Here is a 24,996-nt window from a genome sequence, read left to right as displayed (position 1 = left end):
TGTGGCACTACAGTCTGTTGTGGGGGGCAATCATTCTACAGAGTTGAGGGAGTGGCCTGAGCCAGGAATACCCTGGTTTGGAATTGTCCCTGGTACAGGCCCCTCATGGCATTTTCCAAAATTGGGTTTCCTCCACTATCAAATTTAGAATAACACTGATTGTCTCAATGCTTTCCTTTTTGACACTTTTTTACACTTCAGGCATAGACCTGGTTCAGCAGTTTTCTTTTTTCCAACAATGGGTGTTTGGACCCTCTGATATTTTCTACATTCTCTCTTCATATGTCCATGTTTCCTGCAGTTGAAACAAGCTCCAGGAAACAGAGCATTTCCTTTACCTACTCTCAATCCTGCCATTGCTTGTGCCAACAAAGTAGCCTTATGCAGATTACTTCTGATATCCTAAGCAGCTGAATCCACAATCACCTTTTTAAGAGACTCGTGTAACCAAGTTATCCAATCTGCATGAAGGTCTTTCAGCCTCTACTTAGCAGCAGTAAAAGAAGGATATTGTTCTTCATCTGAAGAGATTTTTTCCAAGCTTGAATGCACACTCCTCTAAGCTGATCTATAGCATCATCCTTCATGACCACTTGTATGTCTAACGCAGCCCAGCCACCACATCCCAAAGGTTGGTCTGCAATTATATTAATTGGAGTTTGAGCTTGTGCATTGCAGACAGCTTGGGTAGAATCTTCATCTGCCCACAATGTCTTACACTGTAAAACTAAGCAGGAGTCAGAAAGCCTCGAGTAACAGCATCCCAATCAATGGGAATAATCTGACTGGCAGTAGCAACATTCTTTAACAGACCCATCAAGAAAGGAGAATCTGGTTCATACTACTTGATAGCCTGTTTAAACTCTTAGAGTAATGTAAAAGGAAAAGTCTCAAATATAGCCATAACATTTCCCTGCTGATCTGGGGGGGTGTATCCTAACAGGGAACTGTCAAGCCCCTAAATCACTATCTCTTCTAGCTTGCTGATTTTTTGCCTGAATAGAACCGAGGGTGGTCACTCAATGCATTGCTCAAACAGCCACTGCAGTGACCGCTTTTAACCCAGTGTCCTATGGAAAAGAAAACTCCAAAGGATTTGGCCATTCTCTATCTTCAAGATACTCAGGTGGTGTTGAGGAACAGAGAGAAGCTTCCCTTTCTTGGGTCTCTTTAAGCAGTTAACAGATCTGTTTTTTATCTCTTCTGCCAAATTATCACACTCCCCCTCTTCTTTGTCTTTTTTCTCTTCATCATTACTGTGAAAAGAGTCCAAAATGAAATGAATCAGAGCCTACACTGACCAGACAGTTATAGGAATATCCTCAGAACCATCCTTTTATGCCTTTTCAGCATGCTGCCTAACTTCCCCCAGACCTCTACATCCATAGTTCCTGAGTTTGGAAATCAGAGGTAGTATTTCTCTACTGAACTAAAAAGCTGCATATGTCAGCTAGGGCTAATCTTCACTCCTCCTTTTCTGAGAAGCTGCTGAAGCAGATTTAAATAAGCCACTTGCCTGCTTGACCCTTGTCCCATTGTTACCCTGACACTTCCAAGCTATGCTTCTTACTCACCACGGGGATTGTTTAAGAGTACCGGGGTGTCCTCCAGTGTAGTTTCATGTTCTCCAATCATCATTCCAGTGACCCTGTGATCTGGGTTCAAGCCCAATATTGGGCACCACTTGCTGAGACCAGCTTACTCATGGAGACACAAACCCAGCAATGCTAGAGGAATAAAGAAACAGACACAGAAATAGGGTGCAAAATGGGATCGGTGGCTAACAGTGTTAAAAGCTGAGAGCCTGGAACAAAGTTTGACCCATCTATTTATTGAAAGTAAGCCTACCATAAATATTGTTCCTGCAGTTCATAGATTAACTGAAAGTATTCTTTACAAAGAATAAAGGGATAGGCTTGTTTTCTGGCAGCAAAACATGTCCTTAAGGCACAGACTGCTCCTGCCATTGTTTGTGGTTTAGAAATGCCTTGAGCAGTTTTCTGCTTTGGGTGAGCCAAATATTATTTGCCCTCATTCTGGCAAGCCAGTGACTTCCACCATGGGTGTCATAGCCATCACAAACATGTCACAGTGATGCAGAGATCTTGTTTATGGCCAATTTATCCTAGCCTGTTTAAGGCCAGTCTTGGGGCATGTTCTCAGCACTTTTTAAAACTTGCCCCACTGTAACTTTTATGTAGAGCCCACCTGTTTTCCCCAGGGTTGCTCTCTCCCAAATGGGGCTTCCTGCAGAACCATGCAGCCTCAGGAGCTGCCAGGCTGGGCATTTATCTGGGAGTGTTGGGAGTGTTGAGAGTGTTGGATGTCTGCATGTGTATGTGGCATTGTGTGTTTTTGTGTGTGCCTATAGCTGGAGTCTACTTAAAGGAATATGGCTAAGGCACTTCAGTCCTTTTTTTTTTTTTTTTTTTTTAGAGTCACTAAACCTTTTGGTGGCCTGTCTGTGTGGCTCTGTTTGGGGTGCAGAACTGCATGTTTTTTTTTTTTTAATTTTCTGTGGATAATAAATCTGCAGTGAATTTGTAGGTGGGCAGAGATGCAGTGGTGTGCAAATGACTTTCCCCAGCAAAAAAACAAAACAAAACAAAAGCCACTGTTCTAGAAGGAGAGGTGCACACTATACACAAAAAACCGACATTTAACAGAGTTCTGTTGTCCTGTGTCCAACATAGAGAGAGACACTAGGAGTCCTGTTCACAGGGTCCCTTGAATTAACCTTGAATTCAGTTTCCAGCTGAGCAAGTACTTCACGTCATGAGGGGGCACTCCTCCATCATCTTAGCATTTCATCCTGGGACATAAAGTGTGAGCAGTAATAAGGTCAGATGGGGTGAAAATACAATCTGTGAGTGGTGGATTGGTTCTCACAACTTCACCTGCAAAAAACAAAAGATAATAAAGACAGAAGACACAGAAGGTGCTTCCACCTCCATCCCTGTATTCCCTTAATTGCACAAGCAGTCTGCACCATGCCTCAATGTTCAGGTGGGAGTACTCCAATGTGCAAGGAATATTTGGAGTGCAAATTGGGGCCATAATGACAAATATCTGATTTGACAGCTGTCCTACTTGGAGACAATGGGAGTGAAATGGATTGAAAGTGGCTGGGATGTGGTCCCCAAACCTGCCTCTTCTTTTTCTGACTTCCATGTTTTTAATCAGCCTGGGGCTTCCTGGGTCTGACTCAGTGATTTCTCCACTAAACATATCCCAGTTCATGAAGAATGACCTTCATGAGAATCCATTACATGAGTGTTTCCTTCTAAACAGTGTCAATTTTTAATGATTGGGCAGTTTTGATACTTTTGAAACCATAAATACCCACTTAAGCCACCAACAGGAAACTCCTGTTCTCCCCCTTCTAACAGAGGGCTGCATGATTCCTGTAGGATAAGAGGCAGACAGCAGTGTCTGATGCTTGCCTGGTAATCCAGCTTCTATTTCATTTCATCTGCACAGCCTTCTCATTGTGGAGGGGTGCTTTCGTTGGGCTGCTGCTGGATAGGGCTGCCTCTTGCCACAGGTTATTTAGCTGTCAGGAATTTCAGAGAGCAAAAGGGACTTGAGTAGGCTGGCTGAAACCCAGGTTGTGGGTCATTGTCTCATTGAGAAAGCTGAGGTTGTTTGCATGTTGAGGAAGGATTTTGGGTCCTCTGACCGGAATCATTGCATATTGCTTGGACTCTAGAACAAGGCAGCTCATTCTCTCAGGTAAGCCTTGATTTTTTCTGCTTTCATAGGGAATAAATAGTGCCCTCAACAGCATTACTGGACACTTTTTTCAGGCTTGTCATCACCACAGACGGCCTTTGAGACAGGATCTCAACCTCATATACACCCATAAGAGGCCAGTCCAATATGTGAGAACACTGCTCCATCTTGGACTTGCATTTGCCTTGGTTCCTTCCTTTCCCAGAGAGCTCCTGTGAGGCCTAGGATGAAGGGAGGCAGGACATAAGGAGCCTGGTCATCTTTCACTGACACCCACCTCTGAGGTCTTGTGTATGATTTTTTCACCCAAAAAACCCTCAAAAACACAACAGGATATATTCCAGTCCCCATGGGACCTGATTCTTGTGCAAAGCCTCTTTTGAGAATGGAGTCAAAAGACCAGTTTCCAGCAACCAACTCAGAGTCTCAGAACACCTCCTCTTCGAGTGGGACCGACCAAGGAGATGGCCTAAAGTAGCCTGAGGTTGAGATTTTTATGGTCCTGCAGTGGGATTCTGCAGGCAGTCTTTTTCCTGATACTAGGCTGGCTCTGCCTTTACCATGTTTATCTGCTCAAACAGGCTGACAGCTCTGACACTCGTGTACCCAAGCCTGCCTCATGAATATGCATGCGCTAGTCTCTGGGCACCAGGCCTGATTGTGAGCTCTGGCTAGTATCACAATGAATGTCACTCTTGCCTAAGAACAAGTCACTGTGGCTTGGTGGGGAAGGAGACCTTTGTGGGGGCGTGTCAGCGGTGGACCCTCACCTGTCTTCTTGGTGGGATCCACAAGATACTTCCATGATCCAAGGAAAGGGGAGACAGGAGCCAAGCTGATAAAACATCAAGCAAAGCCCCAGAAATAAAAGATGGAATCCCAAAGGATCCAAAAAATATCTGCAGGATTCCTCATGCTTGCCTAGACGTTGGACTGAATCTTTTAGAAACTTGCCCCAGTTTGTTTTCCGAGTACAGCTTGCCTGTTTTCCTCAGGGTTGCTCTCTTCAAGGCATGGCTTCCTGCAGAACCATGCAGCCTCAGAAGCTGTCAGGCTGTGTGTTTCTGTGAAAGTGTTGTGGGTGTCAGATGTCTGCATGTGTGTGGCATTCTGTGTTTCTGTGTGTGTGTGTGCACCTGTGAGTGGAGTCTGATTTAAGGAGTGTGGTTAATGCACTTCAGTGATTATTTTTGTTTGAACCCGCCAATGTTTTGGTGGCCTGTATGATTTGCTTTGCTTGGGTTTTGTAGGGGTAGGGCCCCATAAATGTACCTCAAATCCAGTTCCAAGAACAGCAGGTGTTTCATGTTTTGAGGGGGCACTCCTCCATCGTCTTGGCATTTCATCCTGGGCATAAAGTGTGAGCAGCAATAAGGTCAGATTGGGGTGAGAATACAATCTGGTGAGGGGTGGATGAGTTCCCACAACTTCACTTGCAAAAAATAAAAAAAAAGGTGACATGGAAGGTGCTTTCAACTCCATCCCCACATTCCTTTAATTTCACAAGCAGTCCACACCATGGCCCAGTGTTCAGCTGAGTACTCCAAAGTGCAAGAAACATTTAGGTGCAAATTGGGGCCATCTTGACAAATTCCCTATTTGAGGGTTTTCATAATTGGAGCCAAATGGGAGTGAAATGGATTGATGCTGGGTAGCATGTGGTCTCCACACCTGCCTCTTCTTTTCCTTACTTCCATGCTCCTCATAGGCCTTGGGTTTCCTGGGTCTGACTCAACGACTTCCACACTATGAGTTTCCCAGGTCACAGAGAATGACCCTCATGAGAATCCATTGCATGAGTGTTTCCTTCTAAACAGTATCAATTTTTAATGATTGGGCAGCTTTGACATTTAAAAGAGTAAATTCATGTTACAGCCACCAACAAAGAAACTCCTGTTCTCCACCCTCTATTGGAAGGTCGCATGATTCCTGTAGGATAAGAAGCAGGCAGCCATGTCTGGCTTTTGCCTGGTATTCTAGCCTCTGTTTCATTTCATCTGCATGGCCTCCTCATTGTGGAGGGGCTCTTTCATTGGGCTACTTAGTGATGGGACAGCCTCTAGCCACAGATAATGTAGCTGCCAGAAATTTCAGAGAGCTAAAGGGACATTGGGTAAGCTGGCTGCCTTCCAGACTGTGGATACTTTTCTTCCTGTGGTGGCTGAGCTGGTTTTCATTTTGTGGGAGGATTTTGGGTCCTCTGACAGGAATCATTGAACATTGCTTAGATTCCAGCACAAGGCAGCTCATTCTCTCATGTGTGCCATGATTTTTCTTTTCTTTCATTGTGAATAAACAGTGTTTTTCAACACAACTACTGGACACCCTTTTCAGGATTTCCATTGTCACATACGGCCTTTGAGACACCCTCTCCACCTCATCTACACTCATGAGAGGCCAGTCTGATTTATAAGAACACTGCTCCAACTTGTACTTGCCTTTGTCATTGTTCCTGCATTTCCCAGAGAGCTTCTCTGAGGCCTAGAATGAAGGGAATCACTGAGGTCAAAAGCTCAGCCATCTTTTGCTGACACATGCCTCTGGGGTCTCATGTATGATTTTACAACCAAGGAACCCTGAACAACACAGCAGAATATATTCCAATTTTCATGGGACCAGATTCTTGCACACCACCTCTTTTGGGAATGGAGTCAAAGGATCAGTTTCCAGTGACCAACTCACAGACTTCAAACGCCTTTTAGCGTCCCGCGGTGGGTTTCTGCAGGCAGTGTTTTTCCCAATACCAGGCTGACTCGGTCTGTACCATGTTTTTCTGCTTAGGCAGGATGACAGCTCTGACAGCTGGGTGCCTGAGCCTGCCTCACAAATATGCACGCACTAGTCTGAGAGTACCAGGCCTGATTGTGAGCTCTGGCTAGCGTCACAGTGAATGTCACCTTTGACTAAGGACAAGTCCCTGCAGTTTGGCAGTGAAGGAGACCTCTGTGAAGGTGCATCAGCACTGGACCCTCGCCTGTCTTCTCTATGGGATCCATGGAACAGTCCCATGATCCTAGGAGAGGTCAAATGTGAGCCCTCCTGCGGAAACATCAAGCAAAGCACCAGAAATAAAGCACAAAATCCCAAAGGATATGCAAAAGGATCTGCAGAATATCTCATACCTGCCTAGATGTTGTAGGGGTGAATCCTTTTGAAACTTGCCCTACTTTGATTTCTAGATATGGCCTACGAGTGTTCTCCAGGGTTGGTCCCTCCCAGGTGGGGCTTCATGCGGAACCACACAGCCTCAGGTGCTGCCAGGCCATTTGTTTCTGTGTGAGTGTTGTAAGTGTTTGTTGTCTGCATGTGTGTGTGGCATTGTGTGGGTGTCTGTGTGTGTGTGTGTGTGTGTGTGCATATGTGTGTGTGTATTTGCGTGCATTCCTTTAACTAGAGTCAGCTAATAGGAATGTGGCAAATGCACTCCAGTGCTTCTTTTTTTATGAGTCCTCCAGTGTTTTCTTGACCTGTCTGTTTGGCTCTGATTGGTATTCAGGGCTCAGGGTTCTGTATTTCTATGTGGATTATGAATATACAGTGAATTGGGAAGAAGGCCAAGACCCACCTGCATCCAAATCACCTCCCCTTGCCAAAAAAGCCACCCTTCTGGAAAAAAGAGGCGCATACCACACCAAAAAACAGGCATCTTCTAGTGTTTAATTGTCCTGTGGTCAATCCAGGGAGAGACACTAGCATTCCTATAAGCAGGCCCCCTTGAATTTCCCTCAAATTCATTTCCAAATCCAGCAGATGCTTCATTTTGTGAGGTAGACTCTTCCATCATCTTGGGATTTCATCCTTGGACATAGAGTGCGAGCAATAATAAAGTCAGATAGGAGTGAGGATGCTATCTGCTGAGGGGTTGATGGGGGACCGCAATTTCACCTGCAAAATAAAAATGAAGACAGGTGACCCAGAAAGTGCTACCAACTCCATCCTCACATTCCCTTAATTGCCCAAGCAGTCCACATCAGGGCCTCATGTTCAGGTGGGAGTACTCCAATATGTAATTAATATTTGGAGTGAAAACTGGGGCCATCCTGGCAAACTCCTGATTTTAACGCTTTTACACCTGGAGTCAAATGGGAGTGAAATGGACTGATGATGGGTTGGATGTGGCCCCCATACTTGCCTCTTCTTTTCCTGAATTCCATGTTCATCATCAGTGTAGGTTTTCCTGGGTCTGGCTCAATGACTTCCACACTAAACGTTTCCCAGTTCTTGGGGAACAATCATCATAGGAATCCATTGTGTGTTTCCTTCTAAACACTCACATTTTAATGACTGGGCATTTTTGATACTTTTCAAATTCCCGTTACAACCACCAACAAGGAAACTATTTTCTCTCACTTCTATTAATAGGCTGCATGATTCCTGTAGGATGAGAAGCAAGAAACTCTTTCTGGCTTTTGGCTCATAATCTAGCCCTTGTTTTCATTTCACCTGCATGGCCTACTCATTGTAGAGGGGCTCTTTCATTATGCTGCTGCTAAATGGGACTGTTTTTCACAACAGATTATTTGGCTGTCAGTGATTTCAAGAGCAAAAGGGACTTGAGGTAGGCTGGCTTCACTTAATATTGTGGGTTGTTGTCTCATTGTGCAGGCTGAGTTATTTGCACTTTGTAGGAAGCTTTAGGATCCTCTGACAGGAATCATTGAATATTGCTTGGACTTCAGCAGAAGACAGCTCATTCTCTCAGGTAAGACTTGATTTTTCTTTGCGTTCAAGTGAAATCCATAGTGCCCTTCAACAGCACAGCTGGACACCATTTTCAGCCTTGCCATCACCACAGACTGATTCTGAGATACTGTTTCAACCTCATCTGCACAAGTTAGAAGATAGTCTGATTTATGAGAACACTGCCCAACCATAGACATGCCTGTATCTTTGTTCCTGCCTTTCCCAGAGAGCCCTTGCCAGCCCAGGATGAAGGGAGGCAATGAGGTAAGATCTGAGCTATCTATCACTGACACCCACCTTTGGGTTCTCAGGTATATTCTTTCTCTCAAAGAATCCTCAACAACATACCAGTCTATATTCCAATCCCCATGGGACCCGATTCTTGCATACAGCATCTTTCAGAAATGGAGTCAGAAGAGCAGTTTCCAGTGACCACCTCCCAGTCTCTAAATGCCTCCTCCTCTAGTGGGACATGACAATGGAGATGGCCTGAAGGGGCCCTCAGGTTTAAACTTTTAGGGTCCCGCAGTGGGTTTTTGCAGGCAACATTTTTGTCTGTGCCAGGCCATGTGTGCCTATGCAATTTTCTTCTGCTTAGGTAGGCTGACTACTGTAACAGCCAGGCACCAGAATCTGCCTCACAAATATGCATGCACTAGTCTCAGGGCACCAATTCTGATTGTGAACTCTGGCTAGCACCACAATGAATGTCACTGATGCCTAGTGAGAAGTCCCTGTTGCTTGACTGAGAAGAAGACCTCAGTGGAGGTGCATCCATGGTAGACTCTTGCCTGTCTTCTCTATGGGATCCATGGAATACTCCCATGATCCTAGGAGAGGGTAGATGTGAGCCAGCCTGAAGAAACATCATGCACAGTCTGAAAAATAAACCTGAAAATCTCTAAGGATCGAATAATATCTGCAGGATTCCTCAGGCCTGCCTAGATGTTGTAGGGGTGATGCTTTTTTAATTTTGCCCCACTGTGATTTCTAGGTACAGCCTATCTGTTTTCCCTGGGATTGTTCTCTCCTAGGTGGGGCTTCCTGCAGAACTACACAGCCACAGGAGCTGACAGACTGTGTGTTTCTGTAAGAGTGTTGCAAGTGTTGGCTGTTTGCGTGTGTGTCATTGTGGGTTTGTGTGTGTGTGTGCCTGTAAGTGGATTCTGCTTAAAGGAATGTGGCTAGTGCACTTCAATCTTTCTTTATTTTTTTATTTTTTATTTTTAGAGCCTGAAACTTTTGGTGGCCTGTCTGTGTGGCTCTGCTTGGGCTGTGGGGCACCATGCTCTTTATTTTTCTGAGGATCATGAATCCTTAATGAATTAGGAAGCATATCAAGATGCTCCAGCATCCAAATCCTCAACCCTGCCTAAAAATCCACTCTTCTAGAAAGAAGAGGAGCACACCACGCCAAAACATAGACATCTCCTAGTGTTTCATTGTTCTGTGGCCAACCCAGAAAGAGAAACTAGCAGAACTGTCCATTAGGCCAATAGAATTTACTCCTCCATCTTCTTGGAATTTCATCCTGGGACATAGATTGTGAGCAGAAATAAAATCATATAAGGGAGAGGATGAAATCTTTTGAGGGGTGGATGGGGTACCACAACTTCAACTGAAAAAAAAAAGATGGATGACACAGAAGGTGCTTCCAACTTCATCCCAGCATTCCATTAATTGCACAAGCAGTCTACACCATGGTCCAGTGTTCAGGTTGGAGTACTCCAATGTGCAAGTAACATTTGGAGTGCAAATTGGGGCCATCCTAGCAAACTCCTGATTTGAGGGCTTTCATAACAAGATCCAAATGGCAGTGGAATGGATTGATGCTGTGTTGGATGTGACCTCCCCACTTGCCTCTCTTTTCCTGACTTCCATGTTCCTCATCAGCCTGTGGTTTTCTGAGTCTGACTTAACGACTCCCACACTAAACTTTTCCCAGTTCAGAAAGAACAACCCTCCTGAGAATACATTATATGAGTGCTTGCTTCTGAACGGTGTCACTTTTTAAAGATTGGGCAGCTTAGACATATGTAAAATCATAAATTCTCATTACAGCCACCAAAAAGGAAACTCTCATTCTCTCAATTCTACCGGAGGGCTGCATGATTCTTGTTGGATAAGAAGCAGGCAGCCATGTCTGGCTTTTGCCTGGTAATCTAGCCTCTGTTCCATTTCATCTGCATGGCCTTCTCATTATGGAGGGACTCTTCCTTTGGGCTGTTGAGGGATGGGACTGCCTCTCACCACAGATTATTTAGCTGCCAGGAATTTCAGGGAGCAAAAATACTTCAGGTGTGCTGGCTATGCTCCACATTGTAGGTCATTGTTTCCTTGTGGTGCAGAGGTTTTTTGCACTTTGCAGTGGGCTTTTAGGTCCTCTGAGAGGAGTCAATGATCATTGCTTGGACTCCAGCAAAAGGGAGCTCATTCTTTCACACAAGCCTTGATTTTTTCTTTGCTTTCATGGGGAATCCACATTGCCCCTCAATAGCACTATTGGACGCAATTTTCTGGCATGCTATCACCACAGATGTCCACTGAGACACTGTCTCAACCTCCTTGCACCCATGAGAGGACAGTTCTAGGTGAGATAACACTGCTGCACCTTGGATTTGCCTTTGTCATGGTTCTTTCTTTAACCTGAGAGCCTCTGCACATCCCAGGATACAGGGAGTCATTGAGGTCAAGTGTCTGACCATCTTTCACTGACACCTGCCTCTTGGGTCTCAAGTATGATTCTAACACCCTAAGAACCTTCAACTACACACCAGACTGTATGCCAATCCCCATGCCACTCAATTCTTGCACAAAGCATCTTTCAGGAATGGAGTTAGAAGAGCAGTTTCCAGCAACCACCTCCCAGTCTTGAAATGCCTTTTTTTCCAGGGAGACACAACCATGGAAATGGCCTGAAGTGGCCCTTAGGTTGAGGCTTTTAGGATTGTGCTGAGGATTTTCACAGGGAAACTTTTTCCCAATACCAGACTGGCTCTACCTGTGCCATTTTCCTCTGCTTAAGCGTGCTGACAGCTCTGACACACAGGTACCCCAGCCTGCCTGCAAATTCGCATGAGCTAGTCTCATGGAACCAGACCTGATTGTGAGTTCTGGCTGGCGTCACAGTGAATGTGCCCGTTGCCTAGCGACAAGTCCCTGTGGCTTAGCCAAGAAGACTTCCAGACAGATGCATCCACGCTGGACTCTCGCCTGTCTTCTCTGTGGGATCCACCAAATATTTCCATAGTCTTAGGCGAGGGCAGAGGTGAACCAGCCTGAAGAAATGTCAAGCACAGCCCAAAGATAAACTGCAAAATTTATAAGGATCCAAAAGTTTCTGCAGGATTCCTCAGGCCTGCGTAGACGTTGTAGGGATGAGTCTTTTTGAAACTTGACCCACTTTGATTTCTAGGGACAGCCCTCCTGTGTTCCCCAGGGTTGCCCTCTCCCAGGAATGGGTTCCTGCAGAACAACGTAGCCTTGGAAGCTGCCAGGCTTTATGTTTCTGTGGGAGTGTTGTGAGTGTGTGCGTGTGTGTGTTGTTTTGTGTTGTTGTGTTTGCATGTGGTGTGTGACAGTAAGTGGAGCCTGCTTAAAAATATGTGGCTAATGCAATGCAGCATTTCTTTTCTATTATTATTATGTTCTCAACGTTTTGGTGGCCTGTCCTTGTGGCTCTGCTTGGGCTGTGGGGATCCATGTTCATTATTTTTCTGTGGATCATGAATCTGCTATCGATTGGGAAGCAGGCTCAGACATGCCACAGTCCAAATCATCTCCTTTTCCAAAAAACAAAACAAAAAAAGAGAAAAGAAAAAGAAAAAGAAAAAAAAAACTCTTCTAGAAGAAAGGGAGCACATCACACCCAAGAACTGACATCTCCCAGTGTTTCATTGTTTTGCCACCAACCCAGGGAGAGACACTAGCAGTCTTGTCGGAAAGGCCCCTTGAATTTACCTCAGATTTGGTTGTCAGCTGAGCTGAGGCTTCATGTCATGAGGGGCCTCTCCTCCATCGCCTTGGAATTTCATTCTGGAACAGATAGTGTGAGGAGCAATTAGGTCAGATAGCAATGAAGATATAATCTGGTGAGGGGTGGATGGGGTCCAGCACATTCATCTGCAAAAAAATATGAAGAGAGATGATACTGAAGCTGCTTCCAACAGCATCCCCACACTTTCTTATTTGCACAGGCAGTCCACACCATGGTCTGGTGTTTAGGTAGGAGGATTCCAATGTACAGGGAACATATGGAGTGAACACTGGGGCCATCCTAGATAATTCCTGATTTGAGGGCTTTCATACCTGGAGCCAAATGGTAGTGAGATCGATTGATACAAGGTGGTATATGAGCTCCACACTTGCTTCTTCTTTTCTGACTTCCATGATTTTTGTTGGCCTAGGGTTTCCTGGGTCTGGATCAGCATCTTCCATGCTAAAAGTTTCCAAGGTCATGGAAGATGACCCTCAAGGAAATCCATTGTCTGAGTGTTTCCTTCTAAACACTATCATGTTTTAATGACTGGGCAGCTGTGATGATTTTAAAATGATAAATTCCTGTTATAGCTGCCAACAAGGAAACTTTTTCTCCAGCTTTCATCGGAGTGCTGCATGATTCTTGTAGGATGAGAAGCAGGCAGACATGTCTTTCATTTGCCTAGTAATCTAGGCTCCATTTCATTGCATCTGCACATCCTTTCTCATTGTAGAGGGGGTCTTTCATTAAGCTGTTGCTGGTTGGGGCTGCCTCTTGCCATAAATCTATTGGCTGCCAGGGATTTCAGGGAGCAAAAGGGAATTTGGGCAGGCCAGCTGCCCTCCAGGTTGTGGATTGTGGTCTCATTGTGTGGGCTGAGGTTGTTTGCACTTTCCAGGAGGATTTAGGGTGCAGTGACAGGAATCTTTGAACATTGCTTCGACTCCAGCACAAGTCATTTATTTCTCTCATGTGAACTTTGATTTTTTTTTTTTTATGGTGGGCCCACAGTGCCCCTCAACAGCAATACTGCACACCCTTTTCAGACTTGTCATCACCACAGACTGCCTCTGAGACACTATCTCAACCTCATGTGCATCCTTGAAAGGCCATTTCAAGGTGTGAGAACACTGCTTTACTGGATTTGCTTTTGTTGGCATTCATGCCTTTCCCAGAGAGACCCTGTGAGGCCCAGCGTGAAGGGAGGCAGTGAGCTTAAAGTCCTGGCCATCTTTCACTGGCATCCCCATCGGGGATCTCAAGTATGATTCTATTACACAAAGACAACTCCAAAACTCACCAGACCACAGTCCAATCCCCATGGGTCCCAATTCTTGTGCACAGCCTCTATCAGAAATGCAGTCAGAAGAGCTATGTCCAGCGACTGCATGGCAGCTTCAAAACACCTCCTCCTCCACTGGGAACCATGGAGATGGCCCGAAAGATCCCTAAAATCGAGACATTTAGGTTCCTGCAGTAGGTTATTGCAGGCAGCCTTTTTCCTGATACCAGGCTGGCTCTGCCTGTACCATTTTTTCTCTGCTTAAGCAGGCTGACAGCCCAGAGAGATAGGCACTCAAGCCTGCCGTGAATGTGTATGTGCTACTCTCAGGACAACAGACCTGAACTGTGAGCTCTGGATAACATCACAGTGAATGCCACTGTTGCCTAACAAGTCCTGTGGCTTGGCGGAGAAGGAGACCTCCTTGGAGGTGCATCAGCAGTGGACTCTCGCCTTTCATCTCTGTGGGATCCACAGGATAGTCTCATGATTGTAGGAGAGTGCAGACATGAGCCATTCTGAAGAAATGTCAAACAGTGGGCCAGAAATAAACTGCGAAATCCCTAAGGATCCAAAAGGATTTGCAGGATGCCTCAGGCCTGTCTAGATGTTGTCAGGGTGAGTCTTTTTGAAACAAGCACCACTCTGATTTTTAGGTACAGCTTGCCTGTGTTCTCAGGGGTTGCTCTCCTCAGATGGGGCTTCCTGCTGAACTACGCAGTTTCAGAAGCTGCCAGGTGTGTTTATGTGGGAGTGTTGTGAGTGTTGGATGTCTGATTTTGAGTGCGGCTTTGCATGTTTGTGTGCATGAGTGTCTGTGTGTTTCTGTGTGCCTGTAAGAAGAGTATACTTTTAAAAATCTGGGTAATGCACTGCAGAATTTCTTTTCTTTGAGCCTCCCAACATTTTGTTGGCCTGTCTCTGTGGCTCTGCTTGGGCTGTGGGAACAAGGTTCTTTATTTTTCTGTGGATCATGGATCCACAGTGAATTGGGAGACTGGCTGAGACACGCCAGGGTCTATATCACCTTCCCCTACATAAAAGCCACTCTTCTAAAAATAAGAAGAGCACACTACAACCAAGAACTTTCATCTCCCAGAGTTTTACTGTTCTACCATGAGAGACACTAGCAGTCCTGTCCACAGGGCCACCTGAATTTACCTCAAATTCAGTTTCCAGCAGAGCAGGTGCTTCATATAATGAGGGAGCACTCCTCCATCATCTTGGGATTTTATTTTGAAAAAGACAGCATGCTCAGCAATAAGGTCAAATAGGGTTGAGGATACAATCTGGTGAGGGTTGGATGGGGCCTGTATCTTCACCTGCAAAAAGGGTGAAGACAGATGACAAAGAAGGTGCTTCCACCTTCATCCCCACATTCCCTCATTCCACAAGTAGTCCACACCATCACCTGGTGTTCATGTGGGAGTACTCCAATGTGCAAGCAAAATTTGGAGTGCAAATTGGGGCCATCCTGGCAAACTCCCAATGTGAGGGCTTTTATACTTGGAGACAAATGGGAGTGGAACTGATTGATGCTACATGGGCCTCCACACTTGCCTCTTCTTTTCCTGACTTCCCTGTTCCTCATAGATAGACTTAGGGTTTCCTGGGTCTGGCTCAATGACTTCCTCACTAAACTTTTCCCAGATCATGGAGAATGACCCCCGTGGGAATCCATTGCATAAGTGCTGCCTTCTACACAGTCACATTTTAATGACAGGGCAGCTTTGATAGTTTTAAATCATAAATTCCCGTTACAGCCACCAACAAGGAAACTCTTGTTCTCATACTTCTATCGGAGGGCTGCATGATTACTGTAGGATGAGAAGCAGGCAGCTATATCTGGCTTTTGCTTGGTAATCTAGCCTCTGTTTCATTTAATCGGCATGGCCTTCACATTGTGGATGTTCTCTTTGATTGAGATGTTAATAGATGTGACTGCTTCTAGCCACCGATTATTTAGCTGACAGGGATTTCAGAGAGCAAAAGGGACATGGGTAAGCTGGCTATGCTCCACGTTTTGGGTCATTGTCTCGTTGTGAGTATAGATGTTGTTTGCATGTTGCAGGAGGCTTTTTGGTCCCCAGACAGAAATCATAGAACATTGCTTGGACTCAGCATAAGGCAGTTCATTCTCTCACATGAGCCTTCATTTTTCTTTGCTTTCTTAGGAATCAACAGTGCCCTCAACAGCACTACTGGACACAATTTCCTGGCTGCCATTGCCACAAACGGCCTCTGTGACACTGTCTCTTCCTCATCTGCACCAGAGGGGGCCAGTCCAAGATGGGAAAACACGGCTCCACATTGGACTTGCCTTTGTCATGGTTCCTGCCTTTCTGCAAGAGCCCCTGCATCCTCCCAGGATGAAGGGAGGCAGTGAGGTCAAAAGCTTAGCCTTCCTTCATTGACACCCACCTCTGGGCTCTCATATATGACTATCACCCAAAGAACCCTTAACAACACCACATAATATTCCAATCCTGATGAGACACGATTCTTCCACATAGCCTCTTTCTGGAATGGAGTCAGAAGAGGAAATTTCAGCAACCACCTCAGAGTGTCAAAATGCTTCCTTCTTCAGCAGGACCCAACCACGGAGACAGTGCAAAGGGGCCCTGAGGTCCAGAATTTTAGGGTCCCACAGTGCGTTTTTGCAGACAGGTATTTTTCTGATACCCGCCTGGCTCTGCCTGTACTATTTTTATCTGCTTAGGCAGGCTGACAGCTCTGACAATTGAGTACCTATCCCTGCCTCCTGAAAGCGCAGGCACTAGTCTAAGGGTACCAGGCCTGATTGTGAGCTATGGCTAGCATCACAATAAATGTCACGTTTGCCTAGCAGCTAGTCTCTGTGGCTTGACAAAGAAGGAGACCTCTGTCTAGGTGTGTCGGCAATGGACTATCACCTGTCTCCTCTGTGGGATCCATGACACAGTCCCATGAGACTAGGAGAGGACAGATGTGAGCCATCCTGAAGAAACATCACGCAGAGAACAAGGAATGAACCACACAATTCCCAATGATCCAATAGGGTCTGCAGGATTCCTCAGGCCTGCCTAGTGGTTGTAGTGGTGAGTCTTTTTTAATTTTGCCCCACTGTGATTTCTAGGTACAGCCCACCTCTGTTCACTGGGACTGCTCTTTCCCAGGTGAGGCTTCCTGCAGATCCAAGCAGCCTCAAGAGTTGCTGGGATGTGTGTTTCTGTGGGATTGTTGCGATTGATGGATGTCTGCCCATGTATGTGGCATTGTGAGTTTGTGATTCTCTGTGTATATGTGTACCTGTAAGTGTGTAGTCTGCTTAAAGAAATGTGGTTAATGCACTTCAGGGCTTCATTTTTTTGTCTCCAAACCTTTCAGTGGCCTGTCTGTGTGGCTCTGCTTGTGCTGTGGGGCTCCGTGATCAATTTTCTGTGGATCGTGAATGTGCTGTGAATTGGGCAGTGGGCCAAGACCTGCCAATGTCCAAATGACCACCCCCTGCAGAATAAAGCCAATCTTCTAGAAAGAAGAGGAGCACACCACCAGAAAAAAAAAAAAGTCATCTCCCAGTTTTTCATTGTCCCAGGGCCGAAACAGGTGGAGACACTAGAAGTCTGGCCTTCAGGGCCCCTTGACTTTACCTCGAATTGGGTTCCCAGCTGAGCATGTGCTTTACATAATGATGGGTCACTCCTCCATTGTCCTGGGATTTCATGCTAGGACAAAAAGTATGAGCAGTGATAAGGTCAGAGAGGGGTGAGAATGCAATCTAGTGAGAGGTGGATGGGGTTCCGCAAGTTCACCTGTAAAAAAATAAAGACTGATAACACAGAAGGTGCTTCCAACTCAATTGCCACATTCCCTTAATTGTGCAAGCAGCCTACACCATGGACTGGTATTCAGGTGGGACTCATCCAACAAGCAGGAAACTTTAGGAGTACAAATTGGACCCGTCATAGCAAATTCCTGATTTGAGGGCTTTCATACCGGAGCCAAATGGGAGTAAAATGGATTGATGCTGGATGGGATGTGGCCTCCTAATGTGCCTCAAATTGGGCCATCCTGGCAAACTCTAGATTTGAAGGCTCTCATACCCAGAGCCAAATGGGAGTGAAAGGGATTGATCCTGGGATGTGGCCTCCACAGTTGCCTCTTATTTTCCTGCCTTGCATGTACCTTGTGGGCGTAGTGTTTCCTGGGATTGGCTCAATGAAATCCACACTAAACATTTCCCAGTTAACATAGAATGACCTTCATGGCAATCTATTGTATGAGTGTGTCTTTCTAAACACTGTCACATTTTAATGACTGGACAGCTTTGATAATTTTAAATCCATAAATACCTGTTACAGCCAGGAACATGGAAATTATTTTTCTCCCACTTCTATTGGAGGACAGCATCATTCCCGTAGGAAGAGAATCAGATAGAAATGGCTGGCTTCTTCCTGGTCATCTAGGCTCTGTTTCATTTCTTCTGCATGGCATTCTCATTGTGGAGGGGCTTAGTCATTGGGCTGTTGTTGGATGGGACTGCCTCTGGCCACAGATTACTTAGCTGCCAAAAATTACAGAGATCAAAATGGACTTCAGGTAAGCTGGATGAGCTCCATGTTGTGGGTGGTTTTCTCCTTGTGGAAGCTGAGGTTGCTTGCACTTTGCAAGAGGCTTTTTGGTCCTCTGAGAGGAATGATTGAACATTGTTTAGACTCCAGCACAAAGCAGCTCATTCTTTAAGGCGAGTCCTGATTTTTCTTTGCTTTCATGAGGAATCCACAGTACCCCAGAACAGCACTACTGGAATCCTTTTCAGGCTCCCATCACCACAGATGGCTTTTGAGACACTGTCTCAACCTCATCTGCATGGGTGAGAGGCCAGTCCAATGTGTGAGAACACTGCTCCACCTTGGACTTACCTTTGTCATAGTTCCTGTTTTTCCCAGAGAGCCCCAGTGAGGCAAGGATAAAGAGGGGCAGTGAGGTAAAGAGCCTGTCCATCATTCACTGACACTTGCTTCAGGGGTCTCAGGTATGATTCTATCACCCAAAGAATTCTCAGCAACATACCAAATTACATACCAATCCCCATGGGACCTGATTCTTGAACGCAGACTCTTTTGGGAATAGAGTCAGAAGAGCAGTTTCCAAAGTCCAATACAATCTTGAAACACCTCATTCACCTGTGGGACCTGACAACACAGATGGCCCAAAGATGCCCTGAGGTTGAGATTTTTAGGGTCCAACAGTGGGTTTTCATAGACAACCTTTTTCCTGATACTAGGCCAGCTCTTCCTGTACCATTTTCCTCTGCTTAGGCAAGATGACAGCTCTGACAGATGGGTGCCTGAGCCAGCCTCACAAATGCTCATGTGCTAGTCTCAGGGCACCAAGGCTGATTGGGAGCATCTCAATGAACGTCGCCATTGCCTAGAGACAAGTCTCTGTGACTTGGCAGTGAAGGTGACCGACCACCAAGGAGGTAAGTCAGCCATGGAGTCTTGCCTGTCTTCTCTGTGGGATCCACTGGGTAACCCCATAATCCTAGGAGAGGGAAGATATGAGTCAGCCTGAAAACACATCAAACACAGTGCCAGGAATAAATTGCAAAAACCCTAAGGATCTAAAAGAATCTGTAGGATTCCTCAGACCTGTCTAGACGTTGTAGGTATGAGTCTTTTTGAAACTTGCCTCACTGTGATTTCTAGTATAGCCTGCCTATGTTCCATGGGTTGCTCTCTCCCAGGTGGGGCTTCCTGCAGAACCACACAGTCTCAGGAGCTTCGGAGGTGTGTGTTTCTGTGGGAGTGTTGTGAGTGTTGAATGTCTGAGTGTGTGGAAGGCATTGTGTGTTTGCAAGAGTGTGTGTGTGTGTGTGTGTGTGCACGCCTGTAAGTGGATTCTGCTTAAAGGAATGTGGCTAATGCACTTCCCCATTTTTTTTTAAATTTCCTAACCTTTTTTTGACCTCCCTGTGTGGCTCTGCTTGGGCTGCAGGAATCCATGCTCTGTATTTTTCTGTGGTTCGTGAATCAGCAGTAAATTGGGAAGTGGGCCAAGACCCACCAGCATCCAAATCACCTCCCTCTGGAAAAAAAAAGCCAGTCCTGTACAAAAGAGAAGAGGAGCACATCACGCAAAAAAAAAAAAAAAAAAAAAAAAAAAAAAAACCATCTGCTAGTGTTTCTTTGTCCTGCAGCCAACCCAGGGAGAGACACTAGCAGTCCGGTCCACAGAGTGTATTGAATTTACCTCGAATTCAGTTCCCAGTCAAGCAGGTGCTTCACATCGGGAAGGGGCACATTGTCTTGGGATTTCATCCTGGGACATAGAGTGTCAGCAGCAATAAGGTCAGATAGGGGTGAGGATACAATCTGGTGAGGGGTAGATGGGGTTCCACAAGTTCACCTGCAAAAGAATTAAGATAGATGACAAAGAAGGTGCTTCCAACTCAATTGTCTCATTCCTTAAATTGCACAACTTGTCCACAGCATGGCCCTGTGTTTGGCTGGGAGTATTCCATCGTGAAAGGATCATTTGGATTTCAAATTGGGGTGATCCTGGTAGACTCCCAATTTGAGGTTTTCATACCCAGATCCAAATGGGAGTCGAATGGATTGATGCTGCTTGAGTTGTGGCCTCCACACTTGCCTGTTCTTTTCCTGAGGTCCAGGTTTCTCGTTGGCCTAGGTTTCCTGGTTCTGGCTCAATGACTGCCACACTAAAGTTTTCCCACTTCTTGGAGAATGACCCTCATGGGAATACATTGTTTGATAGTTTCCATCCTAACAGTGTCACATTTGTATGACTGTGCAGCTTAGATACTTTTAAAATTGTAAATTCCTGTTACAACCACCAACAAGGAAACTCTTGTTCTCCCACTTCTTCGTGAGGGCTGCTTGATTCCTTCAGGATGAGAAGCAGGCAGCTGTATCCAGCTTTTGTTCGGTAATCTAGCCTCTGTTTCATTTCATCCGCATGTTCTTCTCATTGTGGAATGACTTTTTCTTTTGGCTGTTTCTGGATGAGACTGCCTGTCACCACAAATAATTTTGCAGTCAGGGATTTCAGAGAGCAAAAGGGACTTCGGGTAGGCTGATGGCCCACCTGATTGTGGGTTGCTGTCTCTTTGTGGGGGCTGAGGTTGTCTGGACTTTGCAGGAGGTTTTTGAGTCCTCTGACAGGAATCATTGTTCATTGCTTGGACTCCAGCACCAGGCAGCTTGTTCTCTCAGGCAAGCCTTGATTTTTATTTGCTTTCATGGGGAATTTACAGCGCTTCTCCATAGCACAATTGGACACCCTTTTCAGTCTTGCCATTGCTACAGATGGCCTCTGAGACACTGTCTCAACCTTATCTGCACCCATGAGGGGCCAGTCTGAGGTATGAGAACACTGTTCCACCTTGGACTTGACTTTTCCGTGGTTCCTGCCTTTCCCAGAGAACCACTGTGAGGCCTAGATGAAGGGAAACAGTGCGGTCCAGAGCCCAGCCATCTTTCACTGACACTCACCTCTGGGGTCTCGTGTATGATTCTATCACCCAAAGAAACTCAACAACATAACAGACTATATTCAGTTCCCCATGAGACCCAATTCATGCACCAAGCACTTTTCGGTTATGGAGTCAGAAGAGCAGTTTTCAGCGTCCAACTCACAGTCTGGAATTGCATCCTCCTTCAGAGAGACCCGACCACGGAGAACATCTGAAGGAGCCCTAAGGCTCTTTTAGTGTCCCACAGTGGTAATTATAGTCAGACTTTTTTCTGATACTAAAACTGCTCTGCCTGTAACATCGTCCTCTGTTTAGGCAGGATGAAAGCTCTGAAATCCACCAGGCCTGAGCTGTGAGCTCTGATACTGTCACAATTAATGCCACCATTGCCTAGAGACAAGTGCTTGTGGTTTGGTGGAGAATGAGACCCCCATAGAGGTGCTTCTGCGGTGTACTCTCGCCTGTCTTCTCTGTGAGATCCTTGGGATGTTCCCATGATCTTAGGAGAAAGCAGATGTGAAGCAACTTGAGGAAACATCAAGCAGAGCTGCTGGAATTAACCATGAAGTCCCTAACGATTCAAAAAGATCTGTGGGACTCCTCAAGCCTACCTAGACCTTGTAGGGGTGAATCTTTTTGAAAATTGCCCCACTGTGATTTCTAGGCACAGGCCGCCTGAGATCCATGGGGTTGCTCTCCCCCAGGTAAAGAATCCTGCAGAACCAAGTAACCCCTGAAGCTGCCAGGCTGTGTGTTTCTGTTGGGGTGTTGCAAGTGTTGATTGTCTGGATGTGTGTGTGGCTGTGTGTATGTGTGTGGCTGTGTGTGTTTGTGCCTGTAAGTGGACTCTGATTAATGGAATGTGGCTAATGCTATGCAGCACTTCTTCATCTTCTTCTTCTTTTTTTTTTTTTTTTTTTCCGAATCTCCCAATGGTCTGGTGGCCTGTCTCTGTTGCTCTGAGCTGGCTGTAAGCCTTTGTATTTTTTTTTATTTTTCTGTGGATCATGAATCGCAGTGAACTGGGAGGCTGGCTGAGACCTGACATTGTCCAAATCTCCTCCCTGCAAAAAAAACCAAACTTCTATAAAGAAGAGCACACCACACCCAAGAACAGACATCTCTCAGTGTTTCATTTTCCTGGGGCCAAACCAGGGAAAGATACTAACAGTCCTTTCAGCAGGGCTGCTTGAATTTACCTCAAATTAGGTTCCCAGCTGAGCAGGTGTTTCACTTCCTGAGGGGGCACTCCTCCATCATCTTGGGATTTCTTTCAGGGACAGAGAGTGTAAGCATCAATAAGGTCAGATAAAAGTGAGGATACAATCTGGTGAGGGATGGATGGATGGTGTCCCACACCTTCCCCTGCAATAAAAGTGAAGACAGATGACACAGAAGATGCTTCAAATTGTATCCCCACATTCCCTTAATTGCAGAAAACAGTTCACAACATGGGGTGGTGTTCAGGTGGGAGTGCTTCAACGTGCAGGAAACATTTGGAGTGCAAACTGAGGCCATCCTGGCAAACTCCTGATTTGAGGATTTTCATAACTGGAGAAAAATGGGAGTGGTATGGATTGATTCTGAGTGAGATGTTGCCTCCACACTTGCCTCTTTTTATTGCTGATTTCCATGGTCCTCATTCACCTATAGTTTTCTGGGTCTTGCTCCATGTCTTCCAAACTAAAACTTTCCCAGCACACAGAGGAAGACCATTATGGGAATCTATTGTGTGAGTGTTTTCTTCTAAACACTGCCAGCCTTTTAATGAATGGGCAGCTGTGATAATTCCCCTTACAGTCACCAACAAGGAAATTATTGTCTTCTCACTTCTGTCAGAGGGTTGCATGATTCCTGTAGGATGAGAAACAGGTAGCCATGTCTATATTTGCCTTGTAGTCTTGGCTCTATTTCAGTTTATCTGCATATCCTTTCTCATAGTGGAGGGGATCATTCACTGGGCTCTTGCTGAATGAGACTGAAGGAGACTGCTTATCACTAGAGATCTTTTGGCTGCCAGGGATTTCAGGAAGCAGAAGAAACTTTGGGCAGGATAGCTACCTTCAGGTTATAGGATGTAGTCTCATTGTGGGGGCTGAGTATGTTTGCACTTCGCAGGAGGCTTTAGGGTCCTCTGACAGGAATCTTTGAATGCTACTTGGACTTCAGCAAAAGTCAGCTTGATCTTTCAGTCAAGACTTGATTTTTCTTGGCTTTCACGGGGTTCCACATTGCTCCTAAATGGCACCACTGGACACCCTTTTCAGGCCTGCAATTGCCAGAGATGGTCTCTGAGACACTAGCTCAATCTCATCAGCATGCGTCAGAGGCCAGATTGAGGTGTGAGATCACTACTCCATCTTGGACTTGCATTTTTCATGGTTTCTGCCTTTCTCAGAGAAACCTGGGAGGCCCAGGATAAAGGGAGGCAGTGAGGTCAAGGGCTTGTCCATATTTTGCTGACATCTGCCTCTGGAGTCTCAGGTATGATTCTTTCATCCACAGACCCCATAACAACTCACCAGACTATATCCCAATCCCCATGGGACCTGATTTTTAAACACAGCCTCTTTTGGGAATGAAGTCAGAAGACCAGTTTTCAAAGACCACTTCATAGTCTCGAAAGGCTTCCTCCAGTGAGACCCGACCACGGAGACACCCTGAAGGGGCCCTAGCTAAATTCGACACTTTTAGGGTCCCACAGTTGGTTATCACAGTCAAAATTTTCCTGTTATCAGGCTGGCTGTGCCTGTACCATTTTCATCTGCTTAGGCAGGATGACAGCTTTGACAGCCGAGCACCCAAGACTGCTTCAGGAATTCACATGAGCTAGTCCCAAGGCACAAGGCCTGAGCTGTAAGCACTGGTTAGAGTCACAATGCGCCATTGCCTAGCGACAAGTCCCTGAGGCTTGACGGAAGAGGAGACCTCCGTGGAGATGCGTCAGCAGTGGACTTTCACCTTTCTTCTCTGTGGTATTCCTGAAATCGTCCCATATTCCTAGGCAAGGGCAGACCTAAGCCAGCCTGCAGAAAAACATCAATCAGGGCCCCAGGAATAAGCTGTGAAATCTCTAATGATTCAAAAGGATCTGCAGGACGCTTCAGGCCTGCCTAGACTTGTAGGGGTGAGTGTTTTCGAACTTGCACCATTGTGATTTCTAGGTACAGCCCACCTCTGTTCCTTGGGGTTGCTGTCTCCAAAGTGGAGCTTCCTGCAGAACCACGCGGACTCAGAAGTTGCCAGGTGTGTGTTTCCAAGGAAGTGTTGTGAGTTCTGGATGTCTGCGTGATTGTGAGGAATTGTGTTTATGTGTGTGTGTGTCTGTGTGCGTGTGCTGGCAAATGTAGTCTGCTAAAAGAAATGTGACTAATGCACTGCATCCCTAAATTTTTTTTTAGTCTCCCAAACTTTTGGTGGCTTGTCTCTGCTTCTTTTCTTGGGATCCATGTTGTTTATTTTTCTGTGGATCATGAATCTGCAGTGAGTTGGGAGGCTGGCTGTGACCTGCCAGGGTCCAAGTCACCACCCCCTGAAAAAAAAAAAGTCACTTTTCCAAGAAAGAAGAGGAACACACCACACCCAAGAACAGACACCCAGGTTTTTTTTGTTTTTGTTTTTGTTTTTGTTTTTTTTTTTTGGCCTGCAGCCAACTCAGGAAGGCTGCACAAACCCTTGGATTTACCTTCAATTCGGTTGCCAGCAAAGCAGGTGCTACATGTCATCAGGAGCCACTCCTCCATTGTCTTGGGATTTCATTTTGGAACACGAAGTGTGAGCAGCAATAAGGACAGATGGTGTGAGGATACAATCTGGTGAGGGGTCGATGGGATCCCACATCTT

Source organism: Pan troglodytes, chromosome Y, assembly GCF_028858775.2.
Source record: "Pan troglodytes isolate AG18354 chromosome Y, NHGRI_mPanTro3-v2.0_pri, whole genome shotgun sequence".
NCBI classification, from domain to species: Eukaryota; Metazoa; Chordata; class Mammalia; order Primates; family Hominidae; genus Pan; species Pan troglodytes.
This window is presented reverse-complemented; position numbering follows the sequence as displayed.